Source organism: Phyllobates terribilis, unplaced genomic scaffold, assembly GCF_046119375.1.
Source record: "Phyllobates terribilis strain yellow unplaced genomic scaffold, ASM4611937v1 Scaffold_123__1_contigs__length_5148117, whole genome shotgun sequence".
In the NCBI taxonomy this organism is placed as follows: domain Eukaryota; kingdom Metazoa; phylum Chordata; class Amphibia; order Anura; family Dendrobatidae; genus Phyllobates; species Phyllobates terribilis.
In genome coordinates this window covers 1,291,794-1,314,814 of record NW_027362883.1, presented here as the reverse complement: position 1 = coordinate 1,314,814, position 23,021 = coordinate 1,291,794, and the positions used below count along the sequence as shown (strand labels likewise).

Sequence of the window (23,021 nt, the reverse complement as noted above, 5' to 3'; positions counted from 1 at the left end):
AATGTTTCAGAAAAGGCATTGTAGCAAACCAAAAAAGAAATTTTAAGCGCAGCAGAGTAACCAGCGCACATACCTGTTAGCTCAGGTGAGTTTAAAAGGCTGCTGTTGATAACAAGGGCATTTGCTAAATAGATGGTGTGTGTGCAACAATATACTGAAAGGTCAATTATATTGTGCAGCTTATCTCACCACCTGTAGTTATTTAGGTGAAAGCTCCAAAATGCTTGCCTAATATGTCTGTTTATCCAAAAGGAAGTAAAAAGGGAGAGCTAGAAAGATAGCATTGCATCACATTACATGGCAATGCAATGCACAGTTGCTGAAGTTGAACCAAAATGAGCTTGTAATCTGGCTTCTGCAACTTTGAACATGAAAAATCCAATGAGGAGAAGAAAAGCAAAGCCAAAGAGTCCATCCCCAAATCCGACAAACAAGCAAAATGAACAAAAAACATTGAATTCAATTCTTTCTGATTTTAGAAACTGCATTAAAGAAGGGGTGCACCGGTCCTGGAGATACTGCAATACCAGGTCAATGCGTGGAGTGGACAGAGCAAGCTCTTTTTCCATCTCCCTGTTCTAAAAATCCATTTAATATATGGTCCCCAGATAGGGGACGTATCAGATATTAAACTGATAAGAACAGATACTACACTTGATCTTAGCCAAAAGGCCGAGAAGCGATAACCAGAATTGGTTTCAAACTACGGAGCCACCCAAGGATCCTGAAAAGTCCATTTGTGGAGATGAGCTCCTGGACTCCCGTTAAGAAGACATGTTGTCAACCTCTAGATCCCTTACATGCCTGCACTTTTCGGCTTGCTGCTGCTGCAATCCACGCGTTTTAGATCTGCATAACTCCACCTCTTTAAACACAGCACCTTCACCCCCTGCTGTTCCCACCCGCCTCAACACCCTTGGAAGGGAGGAGAACCAATTAAGGCGGGGGGTGTGGTGGAACGAGCAGCTGTCTACCCTTAGCAGGAGGGCTCCTGATTACATACCTCTCCTGCTGCTGCTGCTGCTGGCTGTCCAGCAGCAGACTGAAGGTGGCTGCTGCTGTGCACAGGTATATAAAGGCTCAGAGCCTATTATGACACGCGCAGCCAGCGTTCCATTGCCACATTCCATCTACTGCAGGCAGGATACCTGGCTGGCTGAATGTCGCTGAGAAGCTCACAGAGACCGCCATAAGCAACAGTTTAACAGAATGCCACAGACTAATCAACCAAACTTTTTGGGTTGGGTTCTCTTGTATAGTCTGCAGGCATTAAATGAAAGAAGTCAGTGTTCCAGCAGAAGGAGACAACGTTTCAGAAAAGGCATTGTAGCAAACCAAAAAAGAAATTTTAAGCGCAGCAGAGTAACCAGCGCACATACCTGTTAGCTCAGGTGAGTTTAAAAGGCTGCTGTTGATAACAAGGGCATTTGCTAAATAGATGGTGTGTGTGCAACAATATACTGAAAGGTCAATTATATTGTGCAGCTTATCTCACCACCTGTAGTTATTTAGGTGAAAGCTCCAATATGCTTGCCTAATATGTCTGTTTATCCAAAAGGAAGTAAAAAGGGAGAGCTAGAAAGATAGCATTGCATCACATTACATGGCAATGCAATGCACAGTTGCTGAAGTTGAACCAAAATGAGCTTGTAATCTGGCTTCTGCAACTTTGAACATGAAAAATCCAATGAGGAGAAGAAAAGCAAAGCCAAAGAGTCCATCCCCAAATCCGACAAACAAGCAAAATGAACAAAAAACATTGAATTCAATTCTTTCTGATTTTAGAAACTGCATTAAAGAAGGGGTGCACCGGTCCTGGAGATACTGCAATACCAGGTCAATGCGTGGAGTGGACAGAGCAAGCTCTTTTTCCATCTCCCTGTTCTAAAAATCCATTTAAAATATGGTCCCCAGATAGGGGACGTATCAGATATTAAACTGATAAGAACAGATACTACACTTGATCTTAGCCAAAAGGCCGAGAAGCGATAACCAGAATTGGTTTCAAACTACGGAGCCACCCAAGGATCCTGAAAAGTCCATTTGTGGAGATGAGCTCCTGGACTCCCGTTAAGAAGACATGTTGTCAACCTCTAGATCCCTTACATGCCTGCACTTTTCGGCTTGCTGCTGCTGCAATCCACGCGTTTTAGATCTGCATAACTCCACCTCTTTAAACACAGCACCTTCACCCCCTGCTGTTCCCACCCGCCTCAACACCGTTGGAAGGGAGGAGAACCAATTAAGGCGGGGGGTGGGGTGGAACGAGCAGCTGTCTACCCTTAGCAGGAGGGCTCCTGATTACATACCTCTCCTGCTGCTGCTGCTGCTGGCTGTCCAGCAGCAGACTGAAGGTGGCTGCTGCTGTGCACGGGTATATAAAGGCTCAGAGCCTATTATGACACGCGCAGCCAGCGTTCCATTGCCACATTCCATCTACTGCAGGCAGGATACCTGGCTGGCTGAATGTCGCTGAGAAGCTCACAGAGACCGCCATAAGCAACAGTTTAACAGAATGCCACAGACTAATCAACCAAACTTTTTGGGTTGGGTTCTCTTTTATAGTCTGCAGGCATTAAATGAAAGAAGTCAGTGTTCCAGCAGAAGGAGACAACGTTTCAGAAAAGGCATTGTAGCAAACCAAAAAAGAAATTTTAAGCGCAGCAGAGTAACCAGCGCACATACCTGTTAGCTCAGGTGAGTTTAAAAGGCTGCTGTTGATAACAAGGGCATTTGCTAAATAGATGGTGTGTGTGCAACAATATACTGAAAGGTCAATTATATTGTGCAGCTTATCTCACCACCTGTAGTTATTTAGGTGAAAGCTCCAAAATACTTGCCTAATATGTCTGTTTATCCAAAAGGAAGTAAAAAGGGAGAGCTAGAAAGATAGCATTGCATCACATTACATGGCAATGCAATGCACAGTTGCTGAAGTTGAACCAAAATGAGCTTGTAATCTGGCTTCTGCAACTTTGAACATGAAAAATCCAATGAGGAGAAGAAAAGCAAAGCCAAAGAGTCCATCCCCAAATCCGACAAACAAGCAAAATGAACAAAAAACATTGAATTCAATTCTTTCTGATTTTAGAAACTGCATTAAAGAAGGGGTGCACCGGTCCTGGAGATACTGCAATACCAGGTCAATGCGTGGAGTGGACAGAGCAAGCTCTTTTTCCATCTCCCTGTTCTAAAAATCCATTTAATATATGGTCCCCAGATAGGGGACGTATCAGATATTAAACTGATAAGAACAGATACTACACTTGATCTTAGCCAAAAGGCCGAGAAGCGATAACCAGAATTGGTTTCAAACTACGGAGCCACCCAAGGATCCTGAAAAGTCCATTTGTGGAGATGAGCTCCTGGACTCCCGTTAAGAAGACATGTTGTCAACCTCTAGATCCCTTACATGCCTGCACTTTTCGGCTTGCTGCTGCTGCAATCCACGCGTTTTAGATCTGCATAACTCCACCTCTTTAAACACAGCACCTTCACCCCCTGCTGTTCCCACCCGCCTCAACACCGTTGGAAGGGAGGAGAACCAATTAAGGCGGGGGGTGGGGTGGAACGAGCAGCTGTCTACCCTTAGTAGGAGGGCTCCTGATTACATACCTCTCCTGCTGCTGCTGCTGCTGGCTGTCCAGCAGCAGACTGAAGGTGGCTGCTGCTGTGCACAGGTATATAAAGGCTCAGAGCCTATTATGACACGCGCAGCCAGCGTTCCATTGCCACATTCCATCTACTGCAGGCAGGATACCTGGCTGGCTGAATGTCGCTGAGAAGCTCACAGAGACCGCCATAAGCAACAGTTTAACAGAATGCCACAGACTAATCAACCAAACTTTTTGGGTTGGGTTCTCTTTTATAGTCTGCAGGCATTAAATGAAAGAAGTCAGTGTTCCAGCAGAAGGAGACAACGTTTCAGAAAAGGCATTGTAGCAAACCAAAAAAGAAATTTTAAGCGCAGCAGAGTAACCAGCGCACATACCTGTTAGCTCAGGTGAGTTTAAAAGGCTGCTGTTGATAACAAGGGCATTTGCTAAATAGATGGTGTGTGTGCAACAATATACTGAAAGGTCAATTATATTGTGCAGCTTATCTTACCACCTGTAGTTATTTAGGTGAAAGCTCCAAAATGCTTGCCTAATATGTCTGTTTATCCAAAAGGAAGTAAAAAGGGAGAGCTAGAAAGATAGCATTGCATCACATTACATGGCAATGCAATGCACAGTTGCTGAAGTTGAACCAAAATGAGCTTGTAATCTGGCTTCTGCAACTTTGAACATGAAAAATCCAATGAGGAGAAGAAAAGCAAAGCCAAAGAGTCCATCCCCAAATCCGACAAACAAGCAAAATGAACAAAAAACATTGAATTCAATTCTTTCTGATTTTAGAAACTGCATTAAAGAAGGGGTGCACCAGTCCTGGAGATACTGCAATACCAGGTCAATGCGTGGAGTGGACAGAGCAAGCTCTTTTTCCATCTCCCTGTTCTAAAAATCCATTTAAAATATGGTCCCCAGATAGGGGACGTATCAGATATTAAACTGATAAGAACAGATACTACACTTGATCTTAGCCAAAAGGCCGAGAAGCGATAACCAGAATTGGTTTCAAACTACGGAGCCACCCAAGGATCCTGAAAAGTCCATTTGTGGAGATGAGCTCCTGGACTCCCGTTAAGAAGACATGTTGTCAACCTCTAGATCCCTTACATGCCTGCACTTTTCGGCTTGCTGCTGCTGCAATCCACGCGTTTTAGATCTGCATAACTCCACCTCTTTAAACACAGCACCTTCACCCCCTGCTGTTCCCACCCGCCTCAACACCGTTGGAAGGGAGGAGAACCAATTAAGGCGGGGGGTGGGGTGGAACGAGCAGCTGTCTACCCTTAGCAGGAGGGCTCCTGATTACATACCTCTCCTGCTGCTGCTGCTGCTGGCTGTCCAGCAGCAGACTGAAGGTGGCTGCTGCTGTGCACGGGTATATAAAGGCTCAGAGCCTATTATGACACGCGCAGCCAGCGTTCCATTGCCACATTCCATCTACTGCAGGCAGGATACCTGGCTGGCTGAATGTCGCTGAGAAGCTCACAGAGACCGCCATAAGCAACAGTTTAACAGAATGCCACAGACTAATCAACCAAACTTTTTGGGTTGGGTTCTCTTTTATAGTCTGCAGGCATTAAATGAAAGAAGTCAGTGTTCCAGCAGAAGGAGACAACGTTTCAGAAAAGGCATTGTAGCAAACCAAAAAAGAAATTTTAAGCGCAGCAGAGTAACCAGCGCACATACCTGTTAGCTCAGGTGAGTTTAAAAGGCTGCTGTTGATAACAAGGGCATTTGCTAAATAGATGGTGTGTGTGCAACAATATACTGAAAGGTCAATTATATTGTGCAGCTTATCTCACCACCTGTAGTTATTTAGGTGAAAGCTCCAAAATACTTGCCTAATATGTCTGTTTATCCAAAAGGAAGTAAAAAGGGAGAGCTAGAAAGATAGCATTGCATCACATTACATGGCAATGCAATGCACAGTTGCTGAAGTTGAACCAAAATGAGCTTGTAATCTGGCTTCTGCAACTTTGAACATGAAAAATCCAATGAGGAGAAGAAAAGCAAAGCCAAAGAGTCCATCCCCAAATCCGACAAACAAGCAAAATGAACAAAAAACATTGAATTCAATTCTTTCTGATTTTAGAAACTGCATTAAAGAAGGGGTGCACCGGTCCTGGAGATACTGCAATACCAGGTCAATGCGTGGAGTGGACAGAGCAAGCTCTTTTTCCATCTCCCTGTTCTAAAAATCCATTTAATATATGGTCCCCAGATAGGGGACGTATCAGATATTAAACTGATAAGAACAGATACTACACTTGATCTTAGCCAAAAGGCCGAGAAGCGATAACCAGAATTGGTTTCAAACTACGGAGCCACCCAAGGATCCTGAAAAGTCCATTTGTGGAGATGAGCTCCTGGACTCCCGTTAAGAAGACATGTTGTCAACCTCTAGATCCCTTACATGCCTGCACTTTTCGGCTTGCTGCTGCTGCAATCCACGCGTTTTAGATCTGCATAACTCCACCTCTTTAAACACAGCACCTTCACCCCCTGCTGTTCCCACCCGCCTCAACACCGTTGGAAGGGAGGAGAACCAATTAAGGCGGGGGGTGGGGTGGAACGAGCAGCTGTCTACCCTTAGTAGGAGGGCTCCTGATTACATACCTCTCCTGCTGCTGCTGCTGCTGGCTGTCCAGCAGCAGACTGAAGGTGGCTGCTGCTGTGCACAGGTATATAAAGGCTCAGAGCCTATTATGACACGCGCAGCCAGCGTTCCATTGCCACATTCCATCTACTGCAGGCAGGATACCTGGCTGGCTGAATGTCGCTGAGAAGCTCACAGAGACCGCCATAAGCAACAGTTTAACAGAATGCCACAGACTAATCAACCAAACTTTTTGGGTTGGGTTCTCTTTTATAGTCTGCAGGCATTAAATGAAAGAAGTCAGTGTTCCAGCAGAAGGAGACAACGTTTCAGAAAAGGCATTGTAGCAAACCAAAAAAGAAATTTTAAGCGCAGCAGAGTAACCAGCGCACATACCTGTTAGCTCAGGTGAGTTTAAAAGGCTGCTGTTGATAACAAGGGCATTTGCTAAATAGATGGTGTGTGTGCAACAATATACTGAAAGGTCAATTATATTGTGCAGCTTATCTTACCACCTGTAGTTATTTAGGTGAAAGCTCCAAAATGCTTGCCTAATATGTCTGTTTATCCAAAAGGAAGTAAAAAGGGAGAGCTAGAAAGATAGCATTGCATCACATTACATGGCAATGCAATGCACAGTTGCTGAAGTTGAACCAAAATGAGCTTGTAATCTGGCTTCTGCAACTTTGAACATGAAAAATCCAATGAGGAGAAGAAAAGCAAAGCCAAAGAGTCCATCCCCAAATCCGACAAACAAGCAAAATGAACAAAAAACATTGAATTCAATTCTTTCTGATTTTAGAAACTGCATTAAAGAAGGGGTGCACCAGTCCTGGAGATACTGCAATACCAGGTCAATGCGTGGAGTGGACAGAGCAAGCTCTTTTTCCATCTCCCTGTTCTAAAAATCCATTTAATATATGGTCCCCAGATAGGGGACGTATCAGATATTAAACTGATAAGAACAGATACTACACTTGATCTTAGCCAAAAGGCCGAGAAGCGATAACCAGAATTGGTTTCAAACTACGGAGCCACCCAAGGATCCTGAAAAGTCCATTTGTGGAGATGAGCTCCTGGACTCCCGTTAAGAAGACATGTTGTCAACCTCTAGATCCCTTACATGCCTGCACTTTTCGGCTTGCTGCTGCTGCAATCCACGCGTTTTAGATCTGCATAACTCCACCTCTTTAAACACAGCACCTTCACCCCCTGCTGTTCCCACCCGCCTCAACACCGTTGGAAGGGAGGAGAACCAATTAAGGCGGGGGGTGGGGTGGAACGAGCAGCTGTCTACCCTTAGTAGGAGGGCTCCTGATTACATACCTCTCCTGCTGCTGCTGCTGCTGGCTGTCCAGCAGCAGACTGAAGGTGGCTGCTGCTGTGCACAGGTATATAAAGGCTCAGAGCCTATTATGACACGCGCAGCCAGCGTTCCATTGCCACATTCCATCTACTGCAGGCAGGATACCTGGCTGGCTGAATGTCGCTGAGAAGCTCACAGAGACCGCCATAAGCAACAGTTTAACAGAATGCCACAGACTAATCAACCAAACTTTTTGGGTTGGGTTCTCTTTTATAGTCTGCAGGCATTAAATGAAAGAAGTCAGTGTTCCAGCAGAAGGAGACAACGTTTCAGAAAAGGCATTGTAGCAAACCAAAAAAGAAATTTTAAGCGCAGCAGAGTAACCAGCGCACATACCTGTTAGCTCAGGTGAGTTTAAAAGGCTGCTGTTGATAACAAGGGCATTTGCTAAATAGATGGTGTGTGTGCAACAATATACTGAAAGGTCAATTATATTGTGCAGCTTATCTTACCACCTGTAGTTATTTAGGTGAAAGCTCCAAAATGCTTGCCTAATATGTCTGTTTATCCAAAAGGAAGTAAAAAGGGAGAGCTAGAAAGATAGCATTGCATCACATTACATGGCAATGCAATGCACAGTTGCTGAAGTTGAACCAAAATGAGCTTGTAATCTGGCTTCTGCAACTTTGAACATGAAAAATCCAATGAGGAGAAGAAAAGCAAAGCCAAAGAGTCCATCCCCAAATCCGACAAACAAGCAAAATGAACAAAAAACATTGAATTCAATTCTTTCTGATTTTAGAAACTGCATTAAAGAAGGGGTGCACCAGTCCTGGAGATACTGCAATACCAGGTCAATGCGTGGAGTGGACAGAGCAAGCTCTTTTTCCATCTCCCTGTTCTAAAAATCCATTTAATATATGGTCCCCAGATAGGGGACGTATCAGATATTAAACTGATAAGAACAGATACTACACTTGATCTTAGCCAAAAGGCCGAGAAGTGATAACCAGAATTGGTTTCAAACTACGGAGCCACCCAAGGATCCTGAAAAGTCCATTTGTGGAGATGAGCTCCCGGACTCCCGTTAAGAAGACATGTTGTCAACCTCTAGATCCCTTACATGCCTGCACTTTTCGGCTTGCTGCTGCTGCAATCCACGCGTTTTAGATCTGCATAACTCCACCTCTTTAAACACAGCACCATCACCCCCTGCTGTTCCCACCCGCCTCAACACCGTTGGAAGGGAGGAGAACCAATTAAGGCGGGGGGTGGGGTGGAACGAGCAGCTGTCTACCCTTAGCAGGAGGGCTCCTGATTACATACCTCTCCTGCTGCTGCTGCTGCTGGCTGTCCAGCAGCAGACTGAAGGTGGCTGCTGCTGTGCACAGGTATATAAAGGCTCAGAGCCTATTATGACACGCGCAGCCAGCGTTCCATTGCCACATTCCATCTACTGCAGGCAGGATACCTGGCTGGCTGAATGTCGCTGAGAAGCTCACAGAGACCGCCATAAGCAACAGTTTAACAGAATGCCACAGACTAATCAACCAAACTTTTTGGGTTGGGTTCTCTTTTATAGTCTGCAGGCATTAAATGAAAGAAGTCAGTGTTCCAGCAGAAGGAGACAACGTTTCAGAAAAGGCATTGTAGCAAACCAAAAAAGAAATTTTAAGCGCAGCAGAGTAACCAGCGCACATACCTGTTAGCTCAGGTGAGTTTAAAAGGCTGCTGTTGATAACAAGGGCATTTGCTAAATAGATGGTGTGTGTGCAACAATATACTGAAAGGTCAATTATATTGTGCAGCTTATCTCACCACCTGTAGTTATTTAGGTGAAAGCTCCAAAATGCTTGCCTAATATGTCTGTTTATCCAAAAGGAAGTAAAAAGGGAGAGCTAGAAAGATAGCATTGCATCACATTACATGGCAATGCAATGCACAGTTGCTGAAGTTGAACCAAAATGAGCTTGTAATCTGGCTTCTGCAACTTTGAACATGAAAAATCCAATGAGGAGAAGAAAAGCAAAGCCAAAGAGTCCATCCCCAAATCCGACAAACAAGCAAAATGAACAAAAAACATTGAATTCAATTCTTTCTGATTTTAGAAACTGCATTAAAGAAGGGGTGCACCGGTCCTGGAGATGCTGCAATACCAGGTCAATGCGTGGAGTGGACAGAGCAAGCTCTTTTTCCATCTCCCTGTTCTAAAAATCCATTTAATATATGGTCCCCAGATAGGGGACGTATCAGATATTAAACTGATAAGAACAGATACTACACTTGATCTTAGCCAAAAGGCCGAGAAGCGATAACCAGAATTGGTTTCAAACTACGGAGCCACCCAAGGATCCTGAAAAGTCCATTTGTGGAGATGAGCTCCTGGACTCCCGTTAAGAAGACATGTTGTCAACCTCTAGATCCCTTACATGCCTGCACTTTTCGGCTTGCTGCTGCTGCAATCCACGCGTTTTAGATCTGCATAACTCCACCTCTTTAAACACAGCACCTTCACCCCCTGCTGTTCCCACCCGCCTCAACACTGTTGGAAGGGAGGAGAACCAATTAAGGCGGGGGGTGGGGTGGAACGAGCAGCTGTCTACCCTTAGCAGGAGGGCTCCTGATTACATACCTCTCCTGCTGCTGCTGCTGCTGGCTGTCCAGCAGCAGACTGAAGGTGGCTGCTGCTGTGCACAGGTATATAAAGGCTCAGAGCCTATTATGACACGCGCAGCCAGCGTTCCATTGCCACATTCCATCTACTGCAGGCAGGATACCTGGCTGGCTGAATGTCGCTGAGAAGCTCACAGAGACCGCCATAAGCAACAGTTTAACAGAATGCCACAGACTAATCAACCAAACTTTTTGGGTTGGGTTCTCTTTTATAGTCTGCAGGCATTAAATGAAAGAAGTCAGTGTTCCAGCAGAAGGAGACAACGTTTCAGAAAAGGCATTGTAGCAAACCAAAAAAGAAATTTTAAGCGCAGCAGAGTAACCAGCGCACATACCTGTTAGCTCAGGTGAGTTTAAAAGGCTGCTGTTGATAACAAGGGCATTTGCTAAATAGATGGTGTGTGTGCAACAATATACTGAAAGGTCAATTATATTGTGCAGCTTATCTCACCACCTGTAGTTATTTAGGTGAAAGCTCCAAAATGCTTGCCTAATATGTCTGTTTATCCAAAAGGAAGTAAAAAGGGAGAGCTAGAAAGATAGCATTGCATCACATTACATGGCAATGCAATGCACAGTTGCTGAAGTTGAACCAAAATGAGCTTGTAATCTGGCTTCTGCAACTTTGAACATGAAAAATCCAATGAGGAGAAGAAAAGCAAAGCCAAAGAGTCCATCCCCAAATCCGACAAACAAGCAAAATGAACAAAAAACATTGAATTCAATTCTTTCTGATTTTAGAAACTGCATTAAAGAAGGGGTGCACCGGTCCTGGAGATACTGCAATACCAGATCAATGCGTGGAGTGGACAGAGCAAGCTCTTTTTCCATCTCCCTGTTCTAAAAATCCATTTAATATATGGTCCCCAGATAGGGGACGTATCAGATATTAAACTGATAAGAACAGATACTACACTTGATCTTAGCCAAAAGGCCGAGAAGCGATAACCAGAATTGGTTTCAAACTACGGAGCCACCCAAGGATCCTGAAAAGTCCATTTGTGGAGATGAGCTCCTGGACTCCCGTTAAGAGGACATGTTGTCAACCTCTAGATCCCTTACATGCCTGCACTTTTCGGCTTGCTGCTGCTGCAATCCACGCATTTTAGATCTGCATAACTCCACCTCTTTAAACACAGCACCTTCACCCCCTGCTGTTCCCACCCGCCTCAACACCGTTGGAAGGGAGGAGAACCAATTAAGGCGGGGGGTGGGGTGGAACGAGCAGCTGTCTACCCTTAGCAGGAGGGCTCCTGATTACATACCTCTCCTGCTGCTGCTGCTGCTGGCTGTCCAGCAGCAGACTGAAGGTGGCTGCTGCTGTGCACAGGTATATAAAGGCTCAGAGCCTATTATGACACGCGCAGCCAGCGTTCCATTGCCACATTCCATCTACTGCAGGCAGGATACCTGGCTGGCTGAATGTCGCTGAGAAGCTCACAGAGACCGCCATAAGCAACAGTTTAACAGAATGCCACAGACTAATCAACCAAACTTTTTGGGTTGGGTTCTCTTTTATAGTCTGCAGGCATTAAATGAAAGAAGTCAGTGTTCCAGCAGAAGGAGACAACGTTTCAGAAAAGGCATTGTAGCAAACCAAAAAAGAAATTTTAAGCACAGCAGAGTAACCAGCGCACATACCTGTTAGCTCAGGTGAGTTTAAAAGGCTGCTGTTGATAACAAGGGCATTTGCTAAATAGATGGTGTGTGTGCAACAATATACTGAAAGGTCAATTATATTGTGCAGCTTATCTCACCACCTATAGTTATTTAGGTGAAAGCTCCAAAATGCTTGCCTAATATGTCTGTTTATCCAAAAGGAAGTAAAAAGGGAGAGCTAGAAAGATAGCATTGCATCACATTACATGGCAATGCAATGCACAGTTGCTGAAGTTGAACCAAAATGAGCTTGTAATCTGGCTTCTGCAACTTTGAACATGAAAAATCCAATGAGGAGAAGAAAAGCAAAGCCAAAGAGTCCATCCCCAAATCCGACAAACAAGCAAAATGAACAAAAAACATTGAATTCAATTCTTTCTGATTTTAGAAACTGCATTAAAGAAGGGGTGCACCGGTCCTGGAGATACTGCAATACCAGGTCAATGCGTGGAGTGGACAGAGCAAGCTCTTTTTCCATCTCCCTGTTCTAAAAATCCATTTAATATATGGTCCCCAGATAGGGGACGTATCAGATATTAAACTGATAAGAACAGATTTTTTTTTTTTTTTTTTTTTTTTTTTTTTAAACCATTCAGTTTAGTTTTTTAGCAAACAGTATGAATTTCTCCAAAATTTGCTACTTAAAACTTCTCATCATCATGGTTCTATTTATTCAGCAGTAGTATAAGACGAAATATAATCACAAGGGAACATCCTTTACGTAACACAAATGCAGAAACTTCAAGGAATCACAAAGAAAAAAATCACTGGTATTTGATAAGGTAATGCCACTTTTTAAATTTCCAAATCCCTTCGGCATCTGTGCCACCACCGCCTCTGCTGTCCAACTTATATATCAGGTATAGTCTTGAAAGAATAAGTCTAACACATTCATTCACTGATAAAGATTTCCTCTTGAAAAGTCCAAGGTTCCTTGCATCCCACAAACTCTCCATCACACAAGCCATTATCAACCATAAAATTCTATCTTTAGACCGACTACACGCACCAATTCCAAACATCGCCACACGCCAATCCACAAAATTCACGCCTGCTAAACCCTTACACAATCCACCTACACACTTCCACACACTGTACGCGTACTCACAATCCCACATAACATGCCTCACAGTCTCACAACCACCACATCCCACTCTCGGACACACATCTGTTCTTATCAACTCTCTTTTCTTCTGCACTTCTCTCACAGGTAAAATATTATGTAAAGTCATCCACACCACATCCTTCTGTTTGTTTGACATCCCAAACGTATCTAACTTCTTCCATGCATCTGAAACCTCATTCCCTCTCAGCCCAACAATATTACACTCTACCTCATTTGCACTCATTCTTTTCACCACATTCTTGGTCATTCTAAAATCATTCATTCCCACACTCAACAAATCATGCTTTCTCACAAATTTCTCAATCACCTCATACCAAACAGGACACTTAAAGGCCACAGGCACACTCGCATCTCTCTTCCTCCAGCATAACCCATACAACATCCATCCAGCAGAATAATTAGCCATAAAAGCACCTTTATTGCCTTTACCCAGCAAAATAACCACAGTCTTAATATAATTAAGACCTAAAAAAACTTCAATATTGGGAAAGGCCAGCCCACCATGCTGACAAGCCTTAAAAAGGCTCTCCCGCTTCAACTTCTCCATCTTACTACACCACAGGAATGTGAATACCAACTTCTCTATTCTCTTAATTTTCCTGTAAGGAGAAGGAAAAACAGTCGCCACATAAAGCAGGATAGGGAGAATCACTGCTTTGATAATTAATACCTTACCACGCAGAGTCAATTCTCTCATTCGCCAAAAATTCAATTTACGTTCAACCCGCATACCACACTCTTCCCAACTTTCATTCCCTTTTAAGTCATCATTAAATAATACGCCCAAAATCTTGATTGCACCCACTTCACACTTTACACCATCCATACGAATACTACTATCTCCAAAACATTTAAAACTACATTTATTCCAATTTACCCTAAAACCAGACGCACCAACAAAAAAATCCAAAAGCAATTTAATTCTACTCAAAGAAGCCATACTTTCACTCACAACCACAACATCATCCATATAACCTAACACTTTCACATGCTTACCACCACTACCAGGCACCAACAAACCTCTCATCATTTTATCCCGTCTAATCAAACATAACAATGGTTCTATTACACATACAAATAAGACGGGGGACATAGGACACCCCTGCCTTACTCCTGACCTAATCTTCACTTTGTCACACAGCCACCCATTAACCAAGAACTCACTTGACACACAATCATACAATGATTTTACACAATTCACAAATTCTCTAGGAAACCCCATTCTTTCCAGTACTTTAAACAAAAACACATGCGAAACCCTGTCAAACGCCTTCTCAAAATCAATAGCTAAAGTCATACATTTCTGCTTTCTATCCTTGCAATCCCCAATCATATCTCTCAACAATAACAAGTTATCACTCATACTTCTTCCAGGCACTGCACATACTTGGTCCTCCTCCACAACACTACCAATCACTTCACGCATACGATTTGCCAGTAACTTACTGTAGACCTTATAATCCGAATTCAGCAGTGTTATTGGTCTCCAGTTTTCCAAACGTTTCCTCTCACCCTTTTTATACACAAGCACAACCACTCCTTCTTTCATTGATTCACACAACCTACCATTCACCCACATATACTTACATACCTCAGTCAAATCTGTTCCCAAAACTTCCCATGCTTTCACATACAACTCTACAGGTATACCATCTTTTCCAGGAGTCTTACTCTTTTTAGCACTCCACACCACATTCTTCACTTCATCCAGAACTACATCCTCACACAACAGATCACGCTCCTCAGAATCAAGTTTTTTCTCCACACCATTCAGAACATATGACACAAGCCCAGAGTCAATCCATTTCTCATCATACAACTTGCTATAAAACCTATTCACTTCGTTCAGCACATCCTCACCCATACAGTTGGTTCCACTTTCATTCACAACTTCATTCATATCAGTCTTCCTACCATTCATTTTTTTAAAAAAGAACCTCGTACACTTCTCATTTTTCTCCAGGTGCTCAATTTTAGTACGATATATAATTTCCTTTCCTTTCTCATCCAACACATACTTCAATTCATTCTTAGCCTCAGTAAGTTGATCAGACATCTCCAAACCACTTGCAACACACTTTCTCAACCAGTCAATCCGTCTATTAAGGTCATTAAACCTATTCCTATATCTGGCAGCTTTTCTATAGCCCCACTTTTTGAAGAAAGTTTTAAATTGCACTTTCACCCAGTCCCACCAGTCAAGAACACACACAAAATCCTTCTTACGCATTCTCCATCTTTCATACTTTACATTAAACTCATTCATCACCTCATCATCCTCTAACAGCCTTGCATTCAACTTCCATACCCCACCGCCATACACTTGGTCACCATTCGCACAAAACACGCCTCTCAAACATTCATGGTCCGAAAAAGGTACCTTTTGTTGAGAAAAATCCAAACATACCATATTTTTAGAAAATAACATTAAATCAATTCTGGAATGAATCTCACCACGGTCAGCATGGTATGTCGGCGGTGGTGGCATGCCAAGAACAACAACTGCTGCATCTAAAAAGGAAAAATCACAAATTAAATGGGACAATTTCTTTCCTGTTATGTCACACTTTCCTTCTGTGACACAATTAACGTCCCCAACAAAAATAGTGGGAGATTTCCCTGGAAGAAAAAAACTTAATTTTTCAAGAAGAGCAAGCCGCTCTTCCTTCCCTGTAGGGCAATATAAATTAATAATTCTGACCCGCCACCCTCTATAACTCAAAAATGCAATTAAACATCGGCCCACCTCCACCACAATATAACTATCAATAGAGATTTCTTTATTCCCAACTAATATCCCCACCCCATCATTTTTATTATGATTAGACCCTGACCAGATATGCTGTCCGTAAGGCCAGTCTTTGTCACAAGGAGCATCCTGAATCCCACACTCCTGAAGGCAAAAAACATCAGCACCTAAATGTTTCAGGTAGTCCAGAACAGTTGTTCTTCTGATTTTAGATCTGATCTGCCTTACATTTAGGGACACTACATCCCAACCAGATTGGCAAGACATTAATTAAAGAAAAGAAATACATGACTCAATGTTGATCACACCATACTCATCCATTATCATCAGACTGGGAAAGCACCCCAAAGGTGTTGATGCTCTCAGGGATGCCAAGGTAAGGAGCATCAGGGGAGAAGACATCCTGCGGGTAAATGCGGTCACTTGCAGGACTGTCGCACCCTCCGCTGGCAGGTGAGTACTCTCGTCTGGGTTTTTTATTGGCCAGTTCAGGAGTATCATCATCATCAAAAGACCTCCCAGAAGTAAAGTCTCCTTGGCCACCATCCCTGGCCACCTCTTCGTCTGTAGCACCCCAGGACAATGCAGGGGTTCGAGCAAGAGACACATCCATGTCACCCTCACCACATATTTCGGACTGATGAGGGAGGTCCACATCCAACTCGGAGATCTCCATACTTGGCCCAGCAGGGGCTGGAGGGTCCAACAGGGTCTGGGCCTCACCCACCAGATCTTCAACCTCAGGGGGCTCCGTCTCCTCATTGATCTCTGCAGTAGTCACCTGTGGGGTAACAGCAGGGACAGTAGGCTTACCTTTGGTCACTTCGGAGAAGGACCTAGGCTTGACTTTAGCCTTACAATCCCGAATCACATGTCCTTCCTCCCCGCAGGCATCACATACCACCGGGTTGGAACAATCCTTCGCCAGATGACCGTACTTGTTGCACTTTCTACAGTTTGGCAATTGTTTGCAGAAATCCTGGATATGCCCGAACATGTTGCATCTCCTGCAGAACAATGGCGCCTCGGGAAAAAACAGATATCCAGAGTCTCTTCCAATTGTAAAGTTCAGGGGAGGATAGTGAATACCTCCAGGACCATGAGGGTCTATCCCAAACCTCACAAAGTATTTATACTTCCCAGTCCACAGCCCTTCTCCATTTAAGATTTTATGGGAGAATTGCACAAAAATGCAGTGTCTTCTCAGGAATGCAGTGATATCATCCCGGGAGATAAAGGGGTTGTGCATGAATACTACCACCGGGATATCCCCCTTAGAGTAGAGTACAGTGAAGATAAGTCCATCCAGCTGAGGGTGCTCTGAAAGGACTTGAAGAGTTTTGAAAAGGTTTTGGCAAGCCGCCATAGAAGAAAGCACCAAGACGTACCTATGCTCCCTTCTGAACTCCTGCAAACAGATGATCTCCGACTTCTGGATCTTCAGGATTTCATAGAAAATGGCGTTGACCGGGTATGACAACGAGAAATGGTCCTTCTTCTCCTCAGAGACCTCGATACGGAAAGCATTCTTGACCCGGGGATCCCCGGTCCCAGCAAAGCGAAGCTTGACACCCATGGTCGCTTCAGGAATCGCCTTCTCGTTTCCTCCTCACTCTCCCCCTATAGCAGCATCCAGCTTAAGCCACCGAAGTGGCGATGCTGGAAGGCCGAGGGCTAGTACACAAGGAACCTCTTGTCCAAACACTAGGTCTGAGCCAAAAGGCCGAGAAGCGATAACCAGAATTGGTTTCAAACTACGGAGCCACCCAAGGATCCTGAAAAGTCCATTTGTGGAGATGAGCTCCTGGACTCCCGTTAAGAAGACATGTTGTCAACCTCTAGATCCCTTACATGCCTGCACTTTTCGGCTTGCTGCTGCTGCAATCCACGCGTTTTAGATCTGCATAACTCCACCTCTTTAAACACAGCACCTTCACCCCCTGCTGTTCCCGCCCGCCTCAACACCGTTGGAAGGGAGGAGAACCAATTAAGGCGGGGGGTGGGGTGGAACGAGCAGCTGTCTACCCTTAGCAGGAGGGCTCCTGATTACATACCTCTCCTGCTGCTGCTGCTGCTGGCTGTCCAGCAGCAGACTGAAGGTGGCTGCTGCTGTGCACAGGTATATAAAGGCTCAGAGCCTATTATGACACGCGCAGCCAGCGTTCCATTGCCACATTCCATCTACTGCAGGCAGGATACCTGGCTGGCTGAATGTCGCTGAGAAGCTCACAGAGACCGCCATAAGCAACAGTTTAACAGAATGCCACAGACTAATCAACCAAACTTTTTGGGTTGGGTTCTCTTTTATAGTCTGCAGGCATTAAATGAAAGAAGTCAGTGTTCCAGCAGAAGGAGACAACGTTTCAGAAAAGGCATTGTAGCAAACCAAAAAAGAAATTTTAAGCGCAGCAGAGTAACCAGCGCACATACCTGTTAGCTCAGGTGAGTTTAAAAGGCTGCTGTTGATAACAAGGGCATTTGCTAAATAGATGGTGTGTGTGCAACAATATACTGAAAGGTCAATTATATTGTGCAGCTTATCTCACCACCTGTAGTTATTTAGGTGAAAGCTCCAAAATGCTTGCCTAATATGTCTGTTTATCCAAAAGGAAGTAAAAAGGGAGAGCTAGAAAGATAGCATTGCATCACATTACATGGCAATGCAATGCACAGTTGCTGAAGTTGAACCAAAATGAGCTTGTAATCTGGCTTCTGCAACTTTGAACATGAAAAATCCAATGAGGAGAAGAAAAGCAAAGCCAAAGAGTCCATCCCAAAATCCGACAAACAAGCAAAATGAACAAAAAACATTGAATTCAATTCTTTCTGATTTTAGAAACTGCATTAAAGAAGGGGTGCACCGGTCCTGGAGATACTGCAATACCAGGTCAATGCGTGGAGTGGACAGAGCAAGCTCTTTTTCCATCTCCCTGTTCTAAAAATCCATTTAATATATGGTCCCCAGATAGGGGACGTATCAGATATTAAACTGATAAGAACAGATTTTTTTTTTTTTTTTTTTTTTTTTTTTTTTTTTTCTCCTCAGACGAGGAAATTCCACTGTCTATGGAAACCAGACAAAGGAAAATTCCATCAAAACAGCTGCGTCAAATCCAATACGCAATTTGCTGTCCCCATCATCATCGGAAATATTTATTTCATATTTCAAAACAACAATAACAAAAATCAAGAGGTACTAACAATATATCTCCACTTTTTAACTTTCCATATTCCCTCCGCATCCACTTCCCCTCTCCTCTTTTTGTCCCATAGGAAACACACATACATCTTCCCCAAAATCACCTTCACACTATCCTTTACAGCAATTTCCTTCCTTTTAAACACATACACATTCCTCACATCCCATAACACTTCCTTTATACATGCAAGCATCAACCACAAGACTCTTTCCTTCGTCCCATCACATATTCCCAAACCAAACATAAACAACTCAAAAGACAACAAATTCACACCACACAATTCTTTACACAAAGGCCCCATTCTCCCAATCACATCTCTAGCATACTGGCAATTCCAAAAAACATGCAACACACTTTCCCTTCCACCACAGCCATTTCTTGGACACATTTCACTCCTCACCAAACCTCTATTCCTCTGAAACTCTCTCACAGGTAATACTCCATGTAAAGACTGCCACACAACTTCACTCTGTTTGTTGGTCATACCACTCATCCGCACTTTCTTCCAAACCTTCTGCACATCACCACCCCTAACCATATTTATTCCACATTCTACCTCTCTACATTCAATCATCCTATACACAGCCTTCTTATTCTCCAGCAATCTCACATCTGCATCACACAGTTCATACCTCACCAAAAACTTATAAACCCACACATACCATACAGGCACCTCAAAAGCAATCGGACATCGCAAATCCCTTTCTTGCCACTTTAAACGAAACAAATACGCTCCAAATAAATACCTACACATAGATGAAAACTTTCCATCCGCCCTAATCACTTTCAAAACAAACACAACGATATTCACACCAAAAAACACGTCCAAATTCGGAAAACCCAAACCACCTTTTTCCACTCTTTTAACCAAAATTTCTCTCCTAGCTCTCTCCATTTTCGAGTTCCACAAAAAAACAAATAAAATTCTATTCAAGCTTCTCATACACATATATCCTGGTGGAAATACTACCGCAATATATAAAAATATTGGCAACACCACACTCTTAACAATTAAAATCTTCCCAAAAAAGGATAAACTCCTCAATTTCCAAAAATTCAACTTCTGCTCAACTTTTCCTTTCGCATCATCCCAACTTTCTTTCCCATCCAAACTCTCTGAAAACTTCACACCCAAAACTTTAATAGGTCCATTCACTACATTCACACCTACATCCCTACTTAAACTTCCGCCTCCAAAACCCTTACACTCACTCTTTTCCCAATTCACTTTAAACGCAGATGCACCACAAAAAATAGACACTAACAACTTCACCCGCCTCACCGAACATTCAGAATCACATAATACACACACGTCATCCATACAACCACTCACCTTCCATTCTTTTCCTCCACCTCCCGGCACTTGCACACCACGAATTACCTTATCTTTCCTCAGCATACACAACAATGGCTCAATTGCACAAATAAATGCTACAGGGGACAAAGGACACCCCTGTCGCACACCCGAAAACACATTCACTTTCCTACCCACATACCCATTCATTAAAACACAGCTATAAACACCCGCATACAAACTTCTCACTCGCCCAACAAAATCAGCCGGAAAACCCATTTTTAACAACACTCTGAACAAAAAACCATGCGACAACCTATCATAAGCCTTTTCAAAATCCAAACTTAACAAAAATACACTCTTCTTACGACCCATGCAATCCCATAGACAATCTCTTAACATACACACACACTCATGAATCCGCCTCCCAGGTACCGCACAACACTGCTCATCCCCAATCACACTCTCTATCACATCACGCATCCTATTAGCCATAAGTTTTGCATAGATTTTATAATCACAATTAAGTAACGTTATTGGCCTCCAATTCCTCAGACTTTTCAAATCCCCTTTCTTAGGAATTAACACAACCATACCTGCACGCATACTCTCAGTCACCTCCATGTTTCCCCACATATACTTACATACATCCACAAAGTCCTTACCAATCACACCCCACATCACACGATAAAATTCTACTGGGAGGCCATCCTCCCCCGGCGTCTTATTCAAAGCCATACTACACATAACCTTCCATACCTCATCACCAGTCACCTCACCCATCACTCTCTCTCTTTCTGCTTCACTCAACTTACTCTCTAACACACTCAAAACATCATTCTCCAAACATTCATCCCTCTGTTTCACTGCATACAGATCCTCATAAAACTTAGCCACCTCTTCACACATATCCTCTCCACTCACCTCACTTCCATCTGCTCCATACACCACGCTCATACTCTGTTTCTTTCCAAAAACTTTTTTAAAGAAAAACCGAGAACATTTCTCATCCTGCTCCATCTTATCAATCTTTGCCCTAAACACTATGCTTCTCCCTCTCTCCAACAAAAACTCACTAATCTCCTTTTTTACCTCTAAAATATCCTCCTCCACCTCAACTCCTCCTTCCCTTAACTTATACAAAACGCTCAACCGCGCGTTCAGTTTAACAAAACTCTCTCTTTTAATTGCTGCATACTTGTATCCTAAATTTTTAAAGAACATTTTTGTTTGTTTCTTCACCCAGTCCCACCACTCACAAACATTCCCAAACTCATTTTTATGCTTACACCATTCTTCATACCGCCTTTCATACTCCTTTCTCACATCTTCATTCTCTAACAGTTTAACATTTAACTTCCACAATCCTCTCCCAAACACTCCATCAACTTTTATATCCAACTCACACAACATACACACATGATCTGAAAAAAGAACGTTTTCCTGCCTATAATTAACAGAAACCATATTTTTAGAAATAAAACAATAATCCAATCTGGATTGTACCCTACCACTCTCAGAAAAGAAAGTGTTCAACAAAGGATTCATGTTACACACGCGCTGCATATCACACAACCCAAAATCATTCACTAACTCCAATAATGCTTTCCCAGACACATCCACATTCACTCTCCCCACATCACAGTTCATATCACCCACAATTACCACAGGTATTCTTCCTGGAACAAAAAGCTTAATTTTTTCAAATAAATTTTTGCGCTCATTTTTTTCAACTGGCGCATAAACATTAATAACACAAAACTTTACATTCTTGTATACAAAATTAGCAAGGATACATCTCCCCACCTCAATAACCAAATAATCACTCAAAACAACCTCCCTTCCTTTAACCAAAATACCCACACCATCATTCTTATTACATGCACTCCCCGACCACACAGACGCTCCATAAGACCATTCATCCCCTTTCACACCATCCACTACCCCACATTCTTGTAAACAAAAAATAGATGCATTTTGCATAGCTAAAAACTCAAAAATAGCAGCTCTTCTTACTTTACTTTTAAACACTCTTACGTTTTGGGACACTATGGTAAATCCCATAATACTTCTACTCCTTCACCAATTACACAAAGAAATAGCCTTTGGCCTAAACCAAAGCTCACAAGAGGACAAAAAGAAAAAACATTTACAATATTATATGGTGACACTATCCAGCACCACCACTATCCTCCTCCGCCATCAGAACAGAACAGCTGGTTTCCGACCCGCTGGCTTCACCAGCCACACTCCTCATTCTGGCAGTTCTGATCTTCCTCTGAGGCTCACTAAAATCTGCATCATCACTGCCCCCACCATCCTCCCTATGACTCTTCTTTGCACCCCTATCATCCTCCGAAGAAAAATCTTCAATGTTTTCAGGACCCGAAGGGTGTTCAGGACTGTCGGGTTCCGAGATTTGCACTTCACATCCTGTTGCGTCCATTGCCTCTCCAAAAGTCATCATCTCAGGCAGCTCTGCTTCCACCACTTTCCTAGATATTCTCGCAGACACTGCCTTTTTCTCCACCTTTGCCACTTCCGTCCAGAACTCCTTTTCTTCCCTCCGCTTCTTCCTCATTTCTTCAGCAGAAGAAGAACATGGTCTCAGGGACACCTCCTCTGGCGCCGTAGAGGGAGAGGCTCTACCAGTTTCCCGCCTCCTTCCCTCTCTCTCCTCCCTCTCCAATCTTTCCAGCACTTTCAGTGCGCTTGCCATCTGCCTCCTCTCCAGCTCTTCCTCCTTCTGTTCTTTATCAGAACGTCTAGGTGCACTCATAGGACAGTCCTTATACATGTGATCACTA

The 23,021-nt window shown here is 43.4% G+C and overlaps 10 non-coding genes and 1 pseudogene across 10 annotated transcripts; all 11 read right to left on the bottom strand.

The window, feature by feature from the left end:
- Positions 1–493: 493 nt before the first annotated feature.
- On the bottom strand, positions 494–684 carry LOC141201730 (U2 spliceosomal RNA). Its single transcript, XR_012273027.1, has one exon. It is a non-coding gene; the product is annotated as a U2 spliceosomal RNA (small nuclear RNA).
- A 1,115-nt stretch (positions 685–1,799) lies between these two features.
- LOC141202185 (U2 spliceosomal RNA) lies at positions 1,800–1,990 on the bottom strand. The gene has a single exon (XR_012273467.1). It is a non-coding gene; the product is annotated as a U2 spliceosomal RNA (small nuclear RNA).
- A 1,115-nt stretch (positions 1,991–3,105) lies between these two features.
- On the bottom strand, positions 3,106–3,296 carry LOC141201729 (U2 spliceosomal RNA). Its single transcript, XR_012273026.1, has one exon. It is a non-coding gene; the product is annotated as a U2 spliceosomal RNA (small nuclear RNA).
- Positions 3,297–4,411: 1,115 nt separating this feature from the next.
- LOC141202266 (U2 spliceosomal RNA) lies at positions 4,412–4,602 on the bottom strand. The gene has a single exon (XR_012273544.1). It is a non-coding gene; the product is annotated as a U2 spliceosomal RNA (small nuclear RNA).
- Positions 4,603–5,717: 1,115 nt separating this feature from the next.
- On the bottom strand, positions 5,718–5,908 carry LOC141201728 (U2 spliceosomal RNA). The gene has a single exon (XR_012273025.1). It is a non-coding gene; the product is annotated as a U2 spliceosomal RNA (small nuclear RNA).
- A 1,115-nt stretch (positions 5,909–7,023) lies between these two features.
- LOC141202251 (U2 spliceosomal RNA) lies at positions 7,024–7,214 on the bottom strand. Its single transcript, XR_012273530.1, has one exon. It is a non-coding gene; the product is annotated as a U2 spliceosomal RNA (small nuclear RNA).
- Positions 7,215–8,329: 1,115 nt separating this feature from the next.
- LOC141202284 (U2 spliceosomal RNA) lies at positions 8,330–8,520 on the bottom strand. The gene has a single exon (XR_012273563.1). It is a non-coding gene; the product is annotated as a U2 spliceosomal RNA (small nuclear RNA).
- Positions 8,521–9,635: 1,115 nt separating this feature from the next.
- LOC141202302 (U2 spliceosomal RNA) lies at positions 9,636–9,826 on the bottom strand. The gene has a single exon (XR_012273579.1). It is a non-coding gene; the product is annotated as a U2 spliceosomal RNA (small nuclear RNA).
- Positions 9,827–10,941: 1,115 nt separating this feature from the next.
- Positions 10,942–11,132, bottom strand: LOC141202297 (U2 spliceosomal RNA). Its single transcript, XR_012273575.1, has one exon. It is a non-coding gene; the product is annotated as a U2 spliceosomal RNA (small nuclear RNA).
- A 1,115-nt stretch (positions 11,133–12,247) lies between these two features.
- On the bottom strand, positions 12,248–12,437 carry LOC141202621 (U2 spliceosomal RNA). The gene has a single exon (XR_012273854.1). It is a non-coding gene; the product is annotated as a U2 spliceosomal RNA (small nuclear RNA).
- Positions 12,438–18,570: 6,133 nt separating this feature from the next.
- Positions 18,571–18,776, bottom strand: LOC141202637 (U2 spliceosomal RNA; annotated as a pseudogene).
- Positions 18,777–23,021: the final 4,245 nt, after the last annotated feature.